At 44.6% G+C, this 20,800-nt stretch overlaps 1 pseudogene; it reads left to right on the forward strand.

Moving 5' to 3' along the window:
* Window positions 1-11,054: 11,054 nt before the first annotated feature.
* On the forward strand, window positions 11,055-11,172 carry LOC126107193 (5S ribosomal RNA; annotated as a pseudogene).
* Window positions 11,173-20,800: the final 9,628 nt, after the last annotated feature.

Raw genomic sequence — 20,800 nt, forward strand, 5'->3', positions numbered from 1 at the left:
CATGTGTGCGAAGTTTGTCCGTCCACCTAGACTCCCGATCAAAAACAGTCGTCGAGTGGACTCCACCGCGAATTGAAATATAAAACGCGCAGTTTATTCGTTTTTGGAAAAAATCATCGAGTGCATTATCAATAAGAAACTACCACAAAACGACAAAGTACAGAATTACATATAAAGGGTCAACGCTTTGACGACGTGTCCGAGATTCACGACAATGCGACGCGCCAGCTGAACATCAGAAAAAGGGCGTTTCTGACTGTTTCACATCATTGTATTAACGCTCTGTGCGTTGCCCTCAAGCGCGGGGAAACTACGTAGAACAGATGAAGCATTAAAACCAGCATCTGATCTTTATTCTGTTTTTATTTTTTTATTTTTATGTTTCCAGTCTCGAAATTCCTTTGGACTGGAGTGGTAGACGCACGAACGTCCGTACCAGTGATATCTTACTGTCGGCTTTAAAATATGTGGAGTACTTAAATATGAAGTTTTACACGATTAACGAACGTTTTCGCGAAAGTTTAGCGAATTAGTACTCCGAAACAGATGAAAAAATCTTCTGTAAGAAGAAGATGAGATTAGGGCGCGCTCGAAGGCATACGAGTACGTAACTATTATTATACATTCCACTCGCGAATGGAACAGAAAAAGGGTAGATTATAACGGAAGAAACTGCCCATTGCCGTGCTCTGTATAGCGACTTGCGGCTTCGCATCCAGATTAAGATATTATTATAGGGCAAATAGTAGTTACGAAACACTAAAACGTCGGATACTTCATCGTCGAGCAACAAAATTTCACAAACTCCTTTCATTAAAAATTAGTCAGCTAAATATGTCTGACTACTAAGTTACCCACTAATAGCAGCCCTGTGTGGAGATGGAGCCAAGAGACTTCAAGTAGCAAATTACAAACCTGAAGAGAAATTGCAGAGTGGGTGAGGGGAAGCAGGCGGGTTCTTACGATCGACAGGCAACCCACCTACTTTGGCGTCGAGTGTCGTAATGCGCGGTTGTGCAAGGGGTGCCATCTCATTACTCTGCCGTTACCTTCGTGGCGAAAATACAGTTTAGACAAAGCGGAGACATCCATAATTTACCAGCAACAGCTGCCATCGACCAGGTATGTAAAGTGTGGTCTGCGCGCGAATTGGTCTCAGGTTTTCTCGCCGCGACTCTTGAATGGTGAGCATTAGGATGGCCAGGGCCAAGTGGTTAATTTCATTGTTGTGCACATTATGCTGGAGGCCTGCGGAGCTGTCATCTTCGGATGCTACGAGCTGTGTTATTATGTGTACTCGCCGCCGGCACACCATACACGTTAAATTGCACATGGGAACCAACACCAAATTTAAGTCGTTACGAGCGCTGCAGTTAGCGTCTTTACTATCACAAATTATTTTTTATTTGTTGTGTAACAACTGCATTACTTCCAAGACAAGACCAACAACAAAGCAGTTTTTTCCTGTAACTCTATTATTGTTAATTACTGTGTAACCGCTAACAACGTCTCGCGAAATGACATAGGCATCCTACACCGGGAAGTAGACTGAGAAATGAAAGACAGATGGGCCAGATTTTAGACGTGGTTAATACGTGGGACGTGCAATAAGGAACGCAATACATTTTCTTCTCGCCCAATTTCGGTTGAAAAAATGCAGAGCGTCGTGGAACATTCCCGCTTCGGCCCCTAAAGTGTCATGAAGTTCCGAAATGTGGGGGCGCCGTACGTAGTCTTCAAAATGCCGCCTGTAACGGAGCTGCCTTCCTAGCAGAAGGCTGTCACAGAGTTTCTTTCGGCGGAAAAGCACAGCTTCGCAGATTTCATAGGCGCTTGCAGACACCTGACACTGGACAAAACCTCGGTAAGTTGTTTGCGAGGCGTCTGTCATGATGAGTTCACACAGGCGGTTGGCGTAGTTGGTGAAGGCGGAAAGCCTCGCTCGCGGGGTGGAATCTGAGCTAACTATTTGCAGTATCGTTCCCAGAATCGATCGCGGTCCTCTGGTTTGGAGGCGTGTCGAAGGCTTAGACCATAGGCTCAGACGATTCTGTGGAGATCTGAGCTGCAAATTCCTCGACCTCCGCTATCGGGTGGAGAAATGTGGGGTCCCCCTGAATAAGTCAGATCCTTTATCATTTAGCTACAATATAGCAGGTCAGCAACTAGAAGCAGTTAATTCCATAAATTATCTGGGAGTAGGCATTAGGAGTGATTTAAAATGGAATGACCATATAAAATTAATCGTCAGTAAAGCAGATGCCAGACTCAGATTCATTTGAAGAATCCTAAGGAAATGCAGTCCGAAAACAAAGGAAGTAGGTTACAGTACACTTGTTCGCCCACTTCTTGAATACGTATCCCAGATAGGGTTGACAGAAGAGATATAGAAGATCCAACGGAGAGCAGCCCGCTTCGTTACAGGATCATTTAGTAATCGCGAAAGCGTTACGGAGATGGTAGATAAACTCCAGTGGAAGACTCTGCAGGAGACACGCTCAGTAGCTCGGTACGGGCTTTTGTTGGAGTTTCGAGAACATACCTTCAGCGAGGAGTCAAGCAGTGTATTGCTCCCTCCTACGTATATCTCGCGAAGAGACCATGAGGATAAAATCAGAGAGATTAGAGGCCACACAGAGGCATACCGACAATGTTTCTTTCCACGAACAATAAGAGACTGGAATAGAAGGGAGAACCGATAGAGGTACTCAAGGTACCGTCCGCCACACACCGTCAGGTGGCTTGCGGAGTATGGATGTAGATGTAGATGTAGATCGGAACAAGGTCGCGTAAAACCGTCCGATCGCCCGCGTGCCGGCCGGCCGCACACACCTGAATCCGGCAACGTTGTAACGTTCGGACACTCGCATTCGAGGTGATGAACGGATAGCACTCGAAGACCTCACAACGCAACTGGACGTCTGGTGGTAGCGCTGACACACTCGTTCAACAGTTCCTGCACTCAAAACGTGTGTGGCCGCTGGGTTCCTCGCTGCCTAACAGAAGACCGCCGGCCGGAGTGGCCGTGCGGTTCTAGGCGCTGCAGTCTGGAACCGAGCGATTGCTACTGTCGCAGGTTCGAATCCTGCCTCGGGCATGGATGTGTGTGATGTCTTTAGGTTAGTTAGGTTTAAGTAGTTCTGAGTTCTAGGCGACTGATGACCTCAAAACTTAAATCCCATAGTGCTCATAGCCAGTTGAACCATTTGAACAAAAGATCATAAGGAGTTAAAGAAGGACCAGCTGTGCGGAATTGCTTGCGTGTTACGAGGCTCGTCGTCACAATTTTTTGTGAAATATCGTCAAAGGCGATGAGACACGGGTTCATCGCTTCGAACCGGAAACAAAACGGCAATCTGCGAAGAGGTGCCACACGACGTCTTCTCCGAAGAAAAAGTTCAAACTTGCACCTTTAGCCGATAAAGGTCATGGTGAGGTCTGAAACTCTGAAGAGGTTACCCTGTCTGGTGACCCTCACGTTGCAACGATCAATTCTGCAGTGTGTTGTGCTGCCCTCAGGAAACTGAATAAACCACTTCAGCGTGTTCTTCGGCACAAATATAGAAACGAACTTCTCCTTCCCCATGATAACGGAAGACCTCACACAAGTCTGCGCGCCCGAGAGGAGATCACGAAACTCCACTGGACAGTTCCTCCTGATCCATTCTACAGCCCGGATCTCGCACCTTCGGATTTCCATCTGTTTGGCCCAAAGAAAGACACATTCCGCAGTAAGCATCACGTGGATGGTGTTGTTGTTGTTCGTGTTGTGGTCTTCAGTCCCGAGACTGGTTTGATGCAGCTCTCCATGCTACCCTATCCTGTGCAAGTTTCATCATCTCCCAGTACCTACTGCGACCTACATCCTTCTGAATCTGCTTAGTGTATTCATCTCTTGGTCTCCCTCTACTATTTTTACCCTCCACGCTGCCCTCCAATACTAAACTGGTGATCCCTTGATGCCTCAGAACATGTCCTACCAACCGATCCCTTCTTCTAGTCAAGTTGTACCACAAACTCCTCTTCTCCCGAATTCTATTCAGTACCTCCTCATTAGTTATGTGATCTACCCATTTAATCTTCAGCATTCTTCTGTAGCACCACATTTCGAAAGCTTCTATTCTCTTCCTGGCCAAACTATTTATCGTCCATGTTTCACTTCCATACATGGGTACACTCCATACAAATACTTTCAGAAATACTTAAATCTATCCTCGATGTTAACAAATTTCTCTTCTTCAGAAACGCTTTCCTTGCCATTGCCAGTCTACATTTTATATCCCCTCTACTTCGACCATCATCAGTTATTTTGCTCTCCACATAGCAAAACTCCTTTACTAATTTAAGTGTCTCATTTCCTAATCTAATTCCCTCAGCATCGCCCGAATTAATTCGACTACATTCCATTATCCTTGTTTTGCTGGATGATAGGGAATTATTAATGCAGCAAGACGCTGGCGCGATAAGTAGAGTGGTATCATCGTAGGTACGGCGTTAGGCCGTCGCATTGAACGTATATTATGTTGAAAACAGGGCCTTGTAGCCAATATGGGACTAACGTGCACTGATGGCCGGGAGGCTTCATCTGGAGAAGTGCGGCCGCCGGGTGCATGTTTATTTTGGTGACGCCACACTGGGCGACTTGCGCGTCGGTGGTGAAAATGAGAGCTGCACAACACCCAGTCCACTAGCAGAGAATATCTTCAATCCGGTTGGGAATCGAACCCGGGCCGCTACATGTTAGCTCAAAAATCGCTCTAAGCACTTTGGGACTTAACATCTGAGGTCGCCAGTCCCCTAGACTTGGGACTACTTAAACCTAAGGACATCACACACATCCATGCCCGAGGCACGACTCGAACCTGCAACCGTAGCAGCAGCACGGTTTCGGACTGAACATGTGTGGGCAAAGCGGACAATTTGGTGTATTGGAATCCTGAACAAAACCAATGGGCTTTCAGAAAAAATGTGTTTCGTTACTTACTGGACCCTAGTATGTAGTGTTCAGTATCGTAACGGTACTTTTGATTAAGTAGTACACACGAGGTCAGGCACGCACAGAGCATGTCGGTGGTGGGCCGGAAGCTGGAGTTGGCGCGCAGAGGCGGCGGGAAAGTGAGAGTGGCCGCCAGCGGCAGCGGCAGCGGCCGCGGCCGGTCAGCGGCGGGCGTCGACCCGCGGACAACGGGACCGCGACCTCGCCGCAGCTACACCTGCCGCTCTGCCCTGCGGTGGCGGTGGCGGTCACGGCCGCTCCCCAAACCCCGCTCTGCTCTCCGCTCTGCGCGCCGCCACTCGCTAACAGCAGCGTCGCGAGGCGGGCACCAGTGCCAGCCGAGGACCGGGCTGTGGTCAGAGCCTGAGATTTCGTGCCCGCTACATCCGGATGGGCGGCAAGCGCGGGATGATCACACACGTGGATCGAGCCGACCACCTATCGACTGCATCTAGAGTTTTTTGGTAACCTCACTGCGAAAACTGCAACCGGTCCCCTTGGATAAGTAAACTGGTTTATTTCATGTACTATAGGGGATGGAAGAACAGTATAATAATTCCAAGAAAGGAACTTCTGATAGGTGAGAACCAAGTTACTGCACTGAAGCCGCCGCAGTGGCCGACCGGTTCTAGGCGCTTCGGTCCGGAACCGCGCTGCTGCTACGGACGCAGGTTCGAATCCTGCCTCGGGCATGGATGTGTGTGATGTCCTTAGTTAGGTTTAAGTAGTTCTAAGTTCTATGGGACTGATGACCTCAGATGTTAAGTCCCATAGTGCTTAGAGCCATTTGAACCACACTGAAGCGTCAAAGAAACTGGTATAGGCATGCATATTCAAATACATATGTAACAGACAGAATACGGGGCTGCCCTCGGCAACGCCTATATTGCACAAGAAGTGTCCGGTGCAGTTGTTCCATTGGTTACTGCTGCTACAATGGCAGGTCATCAAGACTGAAGTGAGTTTGAACATGGTGTTATTGTAGGCGCACGAACGATGGTAGCCACGATGTGGGAATTTTGCCGTACGACCGTTTCACGAGTGTACATCACTGCGGCCAGAAAAAGATCCTGCAAGAACAGGACCAGCGACGACTGAAGAAAATCGTTCAACGTGACAGAAGTCCAACTCTTCCGCAAAGTGATGCATATTTCAGTGCTGGGCCATCGACAAGTCTCAGCGTGCGAAGCATTCAACGAAACATGATCGACATGGGCTTTCGGAGACGGAGGCCCACTCGTGTATCCTTGATGACGGCACGATACAAAGCTTTACGCCTCGTCTGGCCCGTCAACACCGATATTGTTTATGTCTGGAATCTTTTTGCCTGGTTGGACGAGTCTCGCTTCGGCTTGTATCGAGCAGATGGACGTGTACGAGTATGGAGACAATCTCAAGAATCCATGGACCCCGCATGTCAGCAGGGGACTGTTCAGGCTCGTGGATGCTCTGTAATGGTGTGGGACATGTGCAGTTGGAGTGCTGTGGGACGCTTCATACGTCTAAATACGATTCTGACAGGTGAAACGTTCGTAAGCATCATGTCTGATCACGTGCATCCATTCATGTCCGTTGTGCATTTCGAAGGACTTGAGCAATTTCAGCAGGACAATGCAGCATCCCACACGTCCAGAATTGCTACAGAGTGGCTCCAGGAACACTCTTCTGAGTTTAAACACTTCCGCTGGCCAACAGACTCCCCAGACATGAACATCATTGAGCATATCTGGGATGCCTTACAACGGTCTGTTCAGAAGAGATGCCCACCTCTTCATACTGTTAAGACTTATGGACAGCCCTGCAGGTTTCATGGTGGCAATTCCTTCCAGCGATACTTCAGACATCGAGTCCATTCCACGTCGCATTGAAGCACTTCTGCGTGCTCGCGGGGGACGATATTAGGCACGTGCATCAGTTTCTTTGGCTCTTCAGTGTAAATCATGGTTGCAAAATATGAACACGAATGCTTTTCAGAAAACTGGAAAAACTGGTAGAAGCCAGCTTCAGAGAAGCCCACCGACATGTTCTGTGCGTGCCTGGCCTCGTGTGTACTACTTAATCAAAAGTACCGTTACGATACTGACCACTACATACTAGGGTCCAGTAAGTAACGAAACACATTTTTTCTGAAAGCCCATTGGTTTTGTTCAGGATTCCAATACACCAAATTGTCCGCTTTGCCCACACATGTTCAATCCGAAACCGTGCTGCTGCTACGGTTGCAGGTTCGAGTCGTGCCTCGGGCATGGATGTGTGTGATGTCCTTAGGTTTAAGTAGTCACAAGTCTAGGGAACTGGTGACCTCAGATGTTAAGTCCCATAGTGCTTAGAGCGATTTTTGAGCTAACATGTAGCGGCCCGGGTTCGATTCCCGACCGGATTGAAGATTTTCTCTGCTAGTGGACTGGGTGTTGTGCAGCCCTCATTTTCACCACCGACGCGCAAGTCGCCCAGTGTGGCGTCACCAAAATAAACATGCACCCGGCGGCCGAACTTCTCCGTAGAAATGTAGAAACATGGGAGGCAATACTGACCCTACGAGTTATATCAGGAGGTAGGCTTGAGAAATGCAAAGCTACATTCATGGCGTTGGTAGCTTTTGACAATTTCGACTCGAATACTCTCTTTGAAACTGTGAAGGTAGCAGGGGCAGAGTACAGTGAGCGGTTGACTATTTTCAACTTGTACAGAAACCAGAAGAGGGCCATGAACGGGAAGCACTGATTTGAGAAGGGCGTGAGAAAGAGTTGTAGGCCTTCCCCGATGTTGTTTAGCCCGTATTGACCAAGCAGTAAAGGAAACAAAAAAATTGGAGGTAGCTGAGAGATATGACATAAAAACTTTGAGTTCTCTCAATGAGGTTGTAATTCTGTCAAAGACGGTGTTGGACTTGGAGCAATAGTGGAACGGTATGGACAGTGTCTTGAAAAGACGATATAAGATCAACATCAACAAAAGCAATACAACGAGAAAGGAATGTAGTCGAATTAAATCAGGCGATGCTGAGGGAGTTAGAGTAGGAAACGAGGCATTTAAAGTAGTAGATGAGTTCTTCTATTTTGGCAGCAATATAACTGAACATTGGCGAAGTAGAGAGGATAGAAAAGGTAGACTGGCAATGTCAAGAAAAGCGCATTTGAAGAAGAGAAATTTGTTATCATCGAATATACAGTTAAGTCTTAGGAAGTCTTGTATGATGTGTAGCCATGTATGGAAGTGAAACATTGACAACAGTAAAGACATGAAGAGAATAGAAGCTTTTGGAATGTGGTGCTACAGAATAATGCTGAAGATTAGGTGGATAGATCACGTAACTAATGAGGTGGTACTGAATAGAACTGAGGAGAAAAGAAATTTTGCGGCACAACCTCACTGGAAGAAGGGATCGGTTGGTAAGACACAGTCTGAGACTTCAAGAGATCACTCATGTAGAACTTGAGACAGCTGTGAGCGATGGAGACGAAGAGATGAATGCGGTAAGCAGATTCCGAAGGCTGTAAGTTGCAGTAGTCATTCGCAGGCCGCTCTTTCCCACTGGGCACTCTGGTCACGTGGCCAGAGCCCCGCGATCGATAGGGGTCCTCTAGTTCCTGCCAGATCACCAAACGATAACCGATATTTATTACCAAAAAACACATTTGTTTCGAAAAAACCGAACGATAATGACTGGCTACAATATCTACTTGCTTACTAGCTTTGCGCAGTGCACAGCTCTGTACGACTGACTTAAATAAACCCGACTCGACGATATGGAATTCCCCTGTATTTGTCTGCGGTGTTGTAATGTTTGTTTTGTTTTTAGTTGTTACTGACTGTGCCCTGAGGTATTCTTTGATTAAATCGTCGTTTGCCTGTTTTGTGTTAGCGACTATTTTTGGTGTAAACATAAATACTGAATAATAATATAAAATGTCGAAATGGCCATATTCTACTGGATCTGCAAAAATGAAAAAAAGCTGAACATCAGAATGAAGTAACTGAAAAGTTACCAAAATTAACAGCACATTTCACTATTACTACTGGAGCAACTTCTGTAAGTAGCAATCAAATAATAAATCTTCCACATGATGAGTCGTGTCGGTCACAAATTGCGGGAATTTCTGAAAGTTCATGTTTTACACCAATTTCAGACTTCTACCAATTTAGGAAAAGAGACTGAATCAGAAAGCTACCGTCCGTATGACGAAAGTGCAACAACTTCGGTGACTTCACCGACACCGACAACTGTGGCACTTAACAACAGTTTCCCAACGCAGAAGAAATATCACACGATCTCACTGATTATTTTCATGAAAATTTTTCAGAAGAAAATCGCGAACTTTTGATTCGTTAGGGACATGTATATTTTCAAAATCAAGAAAGATGGTAATAAATCGGTAACTAGGTATTTCAACAAAGCATTATTTATTCGTAAACTAAAGAACAATGAAATCGTCGAAAGAAAATGATTTTTGCACTCGCCTTCCAAAAAGTCTGTATTTTGTTCTTCATGCTGCTTGTTTAACCCTTATGATGTAAATCTATGCTCTCCGAGTGAATGTCATGATTAGAAGCACATTAATCATATAATTTTTAACACATGAAAATAGCCCAACACATAGGCAATCTATGATGACTTATCTGTCACGAAGTAAAGCGGTTGGTAGACTAGATATAGACTTATTATCTCGACATCAAAAAGAAGTGGATTACTGGAGAAATGTACTTAAACAGCTTGTAGCTGTCGTAAAATTTTTGGCATCGAGAGGGCTTCCATTTCGCGGTCACAATGAAATCCTAGAATCTCCCAACAACTTATTTCTCAACGAATATCTGTAACGAGTTTATTGATGTAATGGGAAAACACATCCTTAAAAAAATTATAAATGAAGTCAAATTAGCAAAATGTTTTTCCTTTAGCGTTAACAGTACGCCCGATCTGTCTCATGTTGACCAGCCAACTTATATAATTCGATACGCAAAAGACAGTGTTCCTGTTGAAAAGTTCCTGAAATTTACACCTATTAAAGACCATAAAACTGAGTATTTAGCGGAAACCATCTTGAATTTTTTAGAGAATCATGATATCTCCATAAAAGATTGCAAAGGACAAAGCTACGAAAATGCTTCAAATATGTCGGGGAAGTATGCTGGTCTACAAGCAAGAATCAAGGAGAAATGTGAATTTTCCACCTTTATACAATGTGTGGGACATTCACTAAACTTGATAGGTGTCCAAGCTGCTGGGTGTACATCAGAGGCAACAAAGTTTTTTGAAATAGTCAGAAAGTGTACAACCTTCTGTCGGGCTCTACCCATCGATGGGTATACTGACAGAACATTTACGTTCAAAAAACGTTGTTAAAAGTCTTTCGCAAACTTGATGGTCAGCCCTGGTTGATGCAGTAAGCGTCTTGCATAAAGGTCATAAACAAATTATAGAAACTTTGATGCCTATCGCAGAAGATACAGAACAGGCAAGAGAAACTAGAGACGTAGCGCTTAGTCTGTCCAGAAAAATGGGAAAGCTAGAATTTATTATATCAACAGAAATTTGGAGCCCTGTATTGGAAAGAATAGACAAATCAAGTAATTATCTTCATAAAGAAACAATAACACTGCACGTTGCAACTAGTTTGTTTGCTTCACTTGATCATTTTATCATTAACATCAGGGATAAATTTGATGACTTCGAATCGTGCTCCAAAAAAAAGATACCCGGAATCTGATTACAAGGACCTACCTCAAAGAACAAAGCGTAGAAGCGCACGCAAGAGGTTTTGTGAAGGCTCTGCACCGCCAGTCCAACAGAATGGAAAAGAGAAATACAAAGCAGAAATCTTTCTTCCCGTAATTGATACACTGAGCGATTGAATTCGTGTGAGAATATTAGCCACCGTTTTGATTTATTTTTTCGCTTGAAAACTCAGAATCCCGAAGAACTGAGACAACATTCAAAGAAATTGCTGAAATTTATTATGAAGACGTTAACGAGCAAGAGTTGGAAACGGAATGTCTGCATTTAACAGAATACTTGAAAATTGTTCATAGTAGAAATGGGCGAACTAATAGCATATGGGCCAAGGGCCTTGCCGCAGTGGTAACACCGGTTCCCGTCAGATCACCGAAGTTAAGCGCTGTCGGGCTGGGCTAGCACTCGGATGGGTGACCATCCGGTCTGCCGAGCGCTTTTGGCAAGCGGGGTGCACTCAGCCCTTGTGAAGCAAACTGAGGAGCTACTTGATTGAGAAGTAGCGGCTCCAGTCTCGAAAACTGACATACGGTCGGGAGGGAGGTGTGCTGACCACGTGGCGCTCCATATCCGCATCCAGTGACGCCTGTGGGATGAGGATGACACGGCGGCCGGTCGGTGCCGTTGGGGATTCATAGTGTGTTAGGAGGAGTTTTAATTCTCTTTGTCATCAGTCAAATGACTAATTCGATGTGGCCCGTCATCAGTTCCTCTCTTGTGGCAACGTCTTCGTTTCAGAGTAAAACTTGCACCGTCTGTCCTCAATTACTTATTACTACAATTTCTTTCTACCCCTACAGTTTTTACCCTCTACAGAATCTTTTTAAGCGTGATGGTAACCAACTGCAGTGCTGCACGCTCCTTCTCCAAATTGAAAAGAATAAAAAATGAATTAAGAAGTACAATGCCTCAAGAGAGATTAACCAATTTATCGCCGATGTCCATAGAATCTGATATGTTCAAACATAGAGATTTTGAAAAAGTGATTAACGATTTTCCCCATCTGAAACCTAGAAGGATACCTCTTCAATCACCACAGATTTTTAAGTACTAACGTGTGAATGCTGAAAGAGTTAGTTTCGTGATTTATAGTATATCAATCTATTCATGTAATGTGATAGTTCAAATGGTTCAAATGGCTCTGAGCACTATGGGACTTAACATCTGTGGTCATCAGTCCCCTAGAACTTAGAACTACGTAAACCTAACTAACCTAAGGACATCACACACATCCATGCCCGAGGCAGGATTCGAACCTGCGACCGTAGCAGTCGCGCGGTTTATGTGATAGTAAAGAAATAAAAATATATGTGTAACCTCGCTTATCTACTTTCTTCGTCTGTTGTAACAAAATAGTGCTCTGTCAGTGTGGCCAGGGCCTCCAATAGGTTACTCGGAGATAAAGAGGTTCGCACGGGATAGAGTGGCATGGAGAGCTGCATCAGACCAGTCTTCGACTGAAGACGAGTGTCGCATGACAATCGATTTGGCTTTAGGAAAGTAAATGCACCAAAGGAGTTCTGACGTGACTGTTAATGGACGCAAGGCTGAAGAAAAATCAGGATACATTCATAAGATTCTTCGTGCTGGAATAAGAGTCTGACGACGTAAAACGGCATAAGGTGATCGAAATTCTGCAGAGAGCTATAGAGCAAGTCGAGTAACAAACAATATGTGTAAGTACCAAGAGAGAACAATAAGAATGGAAGACCAAGAACGAAGTGCTTGGATTTCAGACGGTTTTAAACAGGGATGTAGCTTGTTCCACCTACCGCTTTTCGATACATCGAAGAAACAATGACAGAAATAAAAGATAAAAAAAAATGGCTCTGAGCACTATGCGACTTAACGTCTGAGGTCGTCAGTCGCCTAGAACTTAGAACTACTTAAATCTAACTAACCTAAGGACATCACACACATCCATGCCCGAGGCAGGATTCGAACCTGCGACCGTAGCGGTCGCTCGGCTCCAGACTGCAGCGCCCAGAACCACACGGCCACTCCAGCCGGCAATAAAAGATCAACAGTGCGTTTAGCATTCAGGGTGAAAGGATATCAATAATAAGATACTCTGATGACATTGCTATCCTCAGTGAAAGAGAAAAAGAATTATAAGATTTGCTGAATAGAATGAACTGTGTAATGAGTACAGAATATGGATTCAGAGTAAAACGGAAAAAGACAAAGGTGATGAGATGTAGCAGATACGAGAATAGCGAAAACCTTAACATTAACATTGGGGAGAACGAAGACGAGGAAGGTACGGATTTCTGCTACCTTGGAAGCAAATCAACACATGACGGACGAAGCAAAGAGAATATAACAGCAGGCTGGAATAGGCAAAGGAGGTATCTGTGGCCAAGAGAAGGACTTTAGGAATGACATTTTGAGAATGTATGTCTGGAGCACAGCATTGTATGGTAGTGAGATACAGACTGTGGGATTTGAGATGTGGTGTTACAGAACGACTGAAACCTAGGTGTACCGCTAAAATAAGGAATGGCGACATTCTCTGAAGAATCGACGAGGAAAGCAATATATGAAAGACATTGAGGAAAAGAAGGGACGGAATGACAGGACACATGTTAAGACATCGGGGAATAACTTCATGCCGGCCCTGTGTGGTCGAGCGGTTCTAGGCGCTACAGTCTGGAACCGTGCGACCGCTACGGTCGCAGGTTCGAATCCTGCCTCGGGCATGGATGTGTGTAATGTCCTTAGGTTAGTTAGGTGTACGTAGTTCTAAGTTCTAGGGGACTGATGACGTCAGATGTTAAGTCCCATAGTGCTCAGAGCCACTTGAACCATTTGCAAGTGTTGCTCCACGTCCTACTGACATGACGTATATATAAGTTCTTCGTAAATTTGACTCGTTTTTGTAATTGATATAACATCACGACCGTCCTAACCAGTGAAGTTTTATTTCGTCTCTTTCTCCCCTTCTGGTTGTGTATTTACAGTGCCGATACAGTACCTGATGAATGTAAATAGATGACGCCATAAGACGCTGAGCTTGCGGTTGTTGACACTGCCGCGGAACGGGGAATGAACAGAAGACGTAAAGCACCGCAGGAGGCCGTCCTCTAGGTCAGACCGGTGTGTGAGGCCGCTGTTACGGGAACCTGCAGCGTGGGACCCTGCCTGCTCCCACACCACACCACATACCGCCAGCACGCATAGGCCGCGTACAGCGTAAGAACGCGCCAAAGCATGTCTCCTATAAAGCGGAATCTGTTACTTTCTGGACACCCGGGACATACTCTCATCACTGTTGTGTCGTCCAGAGATATAAAACACAGCCGTATACAGAGGAGCACCGAGCTGACTACGGGTAGCCTCCTCAGAGGGCGCAATGGACAACAACCAGTGGCGGCTCGTAGATATACATTCTGGCTGTTTACAAATTTTTAAATTCAGATAAACATGGAAGTGCGAAATTAATAGCATCTGCTAACAGTTATGCTCATCAACATATTTATAGAACTTCAGGCGCTGTCAATAACAATAATAATAACACTAATAATTTGCATAACTAGTCTGAAAAAAGGAAGAATTGTTTTTAGGGATACATAGGTTTTTGGATGGGTTCCGTCTTTAGCATCACGAAGTTCTTTTTTTATCCGAAACATGTTTCACTGCAGTTGCGGCAGCATCAGAGAGCTTTTATTTTATAGCTGTTAAACATAAAGAATGTTCTTTACTCTTTGTATTCATGTAAATATTAGTTTTTATATAGTAATTACAGATTTTTGAAAAACACATAAAATTATGTAGTCATACCTTTTTATCACATGGTGTGGTTTTCCTGCTGTATTACTTTTTTATAGTGTCTGTTTTCTTTTACAATTTGTCATCTGTAACCATATACGAGGTGCATTCAAGTTCTAAGGCCTCCGATTTTTTTTTTCTCCGGACTGTAAAGAAATAGAAACATGCGCATTGTTTTAAAATGAGGCCGCGTTCATTGTCAATGCGTCCCAGAGATGGCAGCACCATACGGCAGATGGAATTTTACCGCCAGCGGGGAGAATGTGAACTGTTTTAAATACTTAAAATGGCGATGTTTTCCTTACTTGAACAGCGTGCAATCATTCGTTTCCTGAATTTGCGTGGTGTGAAATCAATTGAAATTCATCGACAGTTGAAGGAGACATGTGGTGATGGAGTTATAGATGTGTCAAAAGTGCGTTCGTGGGTGCGACAGTTTAATGAAGGCAGAACATCGTGTGACAACAAACCGAAACAACCTCGGGCTCGCACAAGCCGGTCTGACGACACGATCGAGAAAGTGGAGAGAATTGTTTTGGGGGATCGCCGAATGACTGTCGAACAGATCGCCTCCAGAGTTGGCATTTCTGTGGGTTCTGTGCACACAATCCTGCATGACGACCTGAAAATGCGAAAAGTGTCATCCAGGTGGGTGCCACGAATGCTGACGGACGACCACATGGCTGCCCGTGTGGCATGTTGACGTGCAACGACAGCATGAACGGGACTTTCTTTTCGTCGGTTGTGTCAATGGATGAGAAATGGATGCCATTTTTCAATCCAGAAACAAAGCGCCAGTCAGCTCAATGGAAGCACACAGATTCACCGCCACCAAAAAAATTTCGGGTAACTGCCAGTGCTGAAAAAATGTTGGTGTCCATGTTCTAGGACAGCGAGGGCGTAATCCTTACCCATTGCGTTCCAAAGGGCACTACGGTAACAGGTGACTCTCCGTGGCCACACATTCACCAGCCGTGCTGCTATTGCCTCAGCGATTTTCCAGTGGTCAAAACACTCCTAAAGAAGCCTTTGCCGCTACCATGGAAACATGGCGTCAGCGTTGTGAAAAATGTGTACGTCTGCAGGGCGATTACGTCGAGCAGTAACGCCAGTTTCATCGATTTCGGGTTAATTAGAAAAAAAAAAAACGGAGGCCTTAGAGCTTGAATGCACCTCGTACAACGCCATGTAGACAAAATATTTAAGCAAAAATTACGATTTGGAACTGTTATGGTTATGCCTGAAATTAATTAATTTTATGTGGAAGGTTGTGTGTGTGTGTGTGTGTGTGTGTGTGTGTGCGAAAGCCAACTGATAATGCTGCAACTGCAGTGAAACATGTTTGGGATAAAAAACAAAACTGTATTTTGCTAAATATGTATTGTTAAACATGGACGAAAGAGTTTCAACTTCAAGATATTTTTTATGGAATTTTGTTGTTTTGTACATAATTAAGTACAATTTATGGCAAGAACGAAATCATGTTTCAGCTTTCGCTACTCTCCGTTTCGCATTTTTTTTAAGTGGGAGTTTTCATGCTTTTTTATTTCTTCAGACAAATGTACTAGACCTCTAATTCATGTATCTGTTAACGAATTAACTTCTGGGCTGAAAATCGGGTATTCTTACGTTGCACCGACATAACGACTTACGCTTTTATAAACTTCGCTTCTCGTCAAGCTTATTTTATTTTGTCACTTTCACAGACAACGAACCTGGTCTGGAATGCCTTAGTTTCTTTGCGGCTAACTTTTCCTGGTAATTTTCTTATCCGTTAGCGCTTAATACAGGTTCAACAAGAGTTCATGTTGACACTGCACAGGAAAGCCTATTCCTGCACACGAGACAACCAATTCCAAACACAAACTGCCGTTCGCGGAAATGATTAAATTCAAGTAGTACTATCTACCAACAAGGTCACGTGAGTAAATACAAATCAGGCACTGAGAGCCATAAGGGCCAAAAGCACACTGTCTTCAAACGCCCCCCCCCCCCCCTCTATTTAACTGAATAATAGAAAACACCAGTGAGATGGATTTTATCGAATGTTCAAATATATGTACAAAGTGGGCCTACAATAAACATAAACCATAAGTTCAACAGCTGTCAGCAGCACGAATAAATGGTACAGTCTCACAATCGACGATAATATGCTTTATGGTTCTTAGCGCCTTAAATGGATTACTCTGTGATAAAATCCAAAACTTTATGTACCACATCTCGTTCAGAATCCCACAAAATAGGTTTTCCTCTCAGTATAACATATACTGATGTCCGATCTAAGTTTAATATATAGCGTGTGAATTCGCATATCTGTGGAGTATGCTATCACCTAGCAGGATTTATGGGGAACGTAGATAAAAGTCTGCTGCAGTGTGCTACGACATGGTGGCATTGACTTGAACTAGTACTTGACCGGTAAGGGCTAGAAGTGCACGCCGTCTACCGTGCACACTGCTAATCAAACCCTTATGTATTTGGCCCGAAAGGCAATTACGTCACGCCAGTGTCATTTGTTGGCCGCTTGGGGCGCTGCTGCCGCAGTGGGTAAGAAGTGGATGTAGTGTCGCGACTGTTAGGCTGTGATGGCACGGAAGAACCGAGGGCACCGATGAAAGGAACTTCCCAACACCTCATAATCTGGCTCGCGGACTGCACGCGAGCGCTAGAGGCGAGCGGCCGCAGCGTCCCAAGTTTCCGGTGCTGGGTGAGACCGCCGGCTACTTGCCCGGCGCTGCCAGCCTAATTGCCGCCGTCCTGATTAGAGGCACGGCAGGAGAGCCAACAGTGACGTCGCAATACCGCCAAAGGCCCGCCACACGCGAGAAACGAGGCCCATTCATGAAATGCCTCTGTTCGCGCACAGAAAATGCGCCATGTACCGTGTTACTGAGGCTCCGATGAAAGGTTAGACGAGCAAATGAGGTCTGCTGAAAAGGGACTATTTACCTAAGTACAAAGTCCGGCAAAAAGACCTCGTGCGTTTGGAGAGACCACTGTGTGAGTTATGGTGGGGATTACCGATGTGGAGCCGGTATCGATCGATAGAGGTGTACGTGCCATTTTCAGCAGGCGGAATGGCTTGTCTAAGTGAGCATCGTGCGTTTGTTGAGGAGGAGAAATTCATAATGGAGGTTCTGTGATTATAAAACTCAGCGAGCTCTTGGCATTAGGTTCGACCTTGGCTAACACAGTTCTGTTCCTGATAGAAAAACTATTCGTTTGGGTATCAAACCTCAGAACGTCTGCTTCTCCACCGAAAACAGAAGTTACTGGCCGATCTCGGACTGTAACAATACCGGAAAATGTCAGCACTCTCCAAAAACGTTCGGCAGTTGCACATGCACTGTCCTGGGATGTCTGATAGGACCATCTCCACAGAGGATCTCACATGCATCCCTACGAAATGATGGTTACCCAAAAGTGAGTGAGACTTTGAAACTCGCGGAGCTGTGTGCGTGGAAATTCTTCAGAACATTCCCCCGTGCGCTGATTCGATTTCTTCTGATGAAGCTAGCTACCACTTGTCAGATTTTAAAAAAACACCATCGTCCGAAGAGCCCTTGCAGGCCCAACGGTATCGACCGGCCGCCAGCTCATCCTCTACCCTTTAGGCGTCAAAAAAATGTTCAAATTTGTGTGAAATCTTATGGGACTTAATTGCTAAGGTCATCAGTTCCTAAGGTTACACACTACTTAACCTAAATTATCCTAACGACAAACACACACACCCATGCCCGAGGGAGGACTCGAACCTCCGCCGGGACCAGCCGCACAGTCCATGACTGCAGCGGCTTAGACCGCTTGGTTAATCCCGCGCGGCTCTAGGCGTCAACGGATGAGGATACGGAAGTGCATGTAGTCAGCACACTGCTCTCCCAGCCATTATCAGGTTTTGTGACTGGTGCCACTAGCTCCTCAGTTGGCTTCACAAGCGCTGGGTGCACCCCATTTGCAAATAGCACTCGGCAGACCCAGACGGTGACCCATCCATCTGCTAGCCAAGCCCGACAGTGCTTAACTTCAGTGATCTGACGGGAACCGGTGTTACCACTGCAGCAAGGCGGTTGGCTCCGAAGTGTCAGATACCGTAAATCAAATTTGCGCTACTGGGCAGCGGAAAACACTCAGGAACTTCACCAACGACCAATTCACAACCATCTTTGGCAGTTAGGTGGGCCGTTATTGAATCTGGCGCTTGGGGTCCGTATTTCTTCGAACCCTGACGACTGTAGCAAACGAAGGGGATTAACGCTGAAGAGCCCCACTCATGAAAAAGCGATACCGCCTGCGATCAGAAGGTCGCTCGCTCACACGAGCCACTTACCAAACAATTTCAGCCAGTATTACGCCGGACGCCACTGTGTCGGGAAGTTCTGGCACCGAAAATGAACTGCTATATTTAGCAGCAGTGCCAACTGACCTGCGGATTCTCATTAATACTCGCTAAGTAAATAAATATAAATAAAAAACGGGAACTGAAATTTACTGAAATTGTATGGAAACGCGTTTCTTGGTAGGTTACGTTCCGGAATACATTTTTCACTAGCGCAATTTCTGTTGTGAAAATCTTTCCCGTATGCTAATACAGTTCACCAGCAAACACCTGATAGTTTAAAAACTGGTTCAAATGGCTCTGAGCACTATGGGACTTAACATCTGAGGTCATTAGTCCCCTATAACTTAGAACTACTTAAACCTAACTAACCTAAGGACTTCACACACATCCATGCCTGAGGCAGGATTCGAACCCGCGACCGTAGCGGTCGCGCGGTTCCAGACCGTAGCGCCTAGAACCGCTCGGCCACCCTGGCCGGCCCTGATTGTTTAAAGAATCTGACACATCTGTATAAAACAGCTCCAAACATCTCACAACTTTACAAAGACGTTAATGTGTTAGATATTTGACGCTAAATATCTAAGCGAGGAAAACTTTACAATAGGTTTGAAACTTGTTTTATGCTTCGCTAAGTGCTGTCATCACGAAACAGTCGATCAACATAATCTGGGTGGCTAGTGCTCCATTTTAAGCAAAAGCAAGTTTTTCTAGCATCCCAGTGTTTATGACGCTATATCTGCTGAACTATGTGTCGCAAAACGACACAATTTTGTAGACACAGTCAGTGGTATATGTGACTGTCTGCAAAATGTGTTTGTGAACAGATTCAGTGGTACGGTAGTAACTTATTAAAGACTTCATGCCTTATTGCAATTTTGTCAAATAAAAACATGGTTGGAGTCCGTTATATGAAATAAATTGTTGTTTTGTACACCTATCTGCACATCAAGTACCTAATCTTATAATATTGTATGTACCTGCAATAGTCAGTATTATGTATGGCACTGGATATTAATAAATTATAATGTATTATCATCATCGATGTTCAGATAGCACATAAGCATCCCACACGCTTCTTGCCCACATTTGTATCTCTTTCATTGTATAAAATGAGTGTGTAGTGCTATAATTCATAAAATCCGATGTATTAATTTAATTTTTTCTGTCTGCATTTAATACCCTAGATTTAACGCAAAATACTTTGTCAATCTAACAAAAGTAACTGACGCTTCCCCTCCCCTCCCCTCAATGCGGCATCGTTGAGACTCACGTACCTTGTTAAGTGTGTATTTGTTTTAGTATGTTTCGAACCAGAACATGTGGTCCACTTAGAAAACTCTGAATGAAAGCGGTTCACAACGCAGTGCAACGTTTGTGGCTGTGAAAATACAAACATAGTTGAGAATGTATTTCTTTGCAAGAAAACTGCAAGAACCAATGCGCCAGATGGACATTTCATGTAAGCTGCATTCCAACACAAACATGTAGGGTACTCATTTTTTTACACGTTTGTAATTATGAATTACCGTTTATCTTAGGGCAACTCACAGAAATCAATGTATAATTTATTTTGGTGAAAGCATGAAAAAACCGGCTGATGATGAATTTTGAAAAATTCGAAGCCGACAACGGTACTTTTTAAATAAAATAACCTAAAACCAGTTTGTGGTTGGTCGCTGTACATCAACAATAATTTATTTCATGTCTTATGCTGAACAGCTAAAACGTAATAATAGATACCGTTTTCACTCTGCATCATTTTAGGGCAATGTCAGCAAGAAAAGTTTTGAAATTATGTGTAAAGTTTGTTGGATGCTACCATGTGCTGCCATTCTTGAGTACTGGATGGATAGGTCCGGGTACCAGCGCGCCGCCAGTTATGCTGCCTCAACACAAACACAGTTTCTAGCTGTAATACTTGTTCCATTGTGTTACACCTTGAAGACAAGATTATACGTCTTAATGA

This window comes from Schistocerca cancellata, chromosome 10, assembly GCF_023864275.1.
Source record: "Schistocerca cancellata isolate TAMUIC-IGC-003103 chromosome 10, iqSchCanc2.1, whole genome shotgun sequence".
Lineage (NCBI taxonomy): Eukaryota > Metazoa > Arthropoda > Insecta > Orthoptera > Acrididae > Schistocerca > Schistocerca cancellata.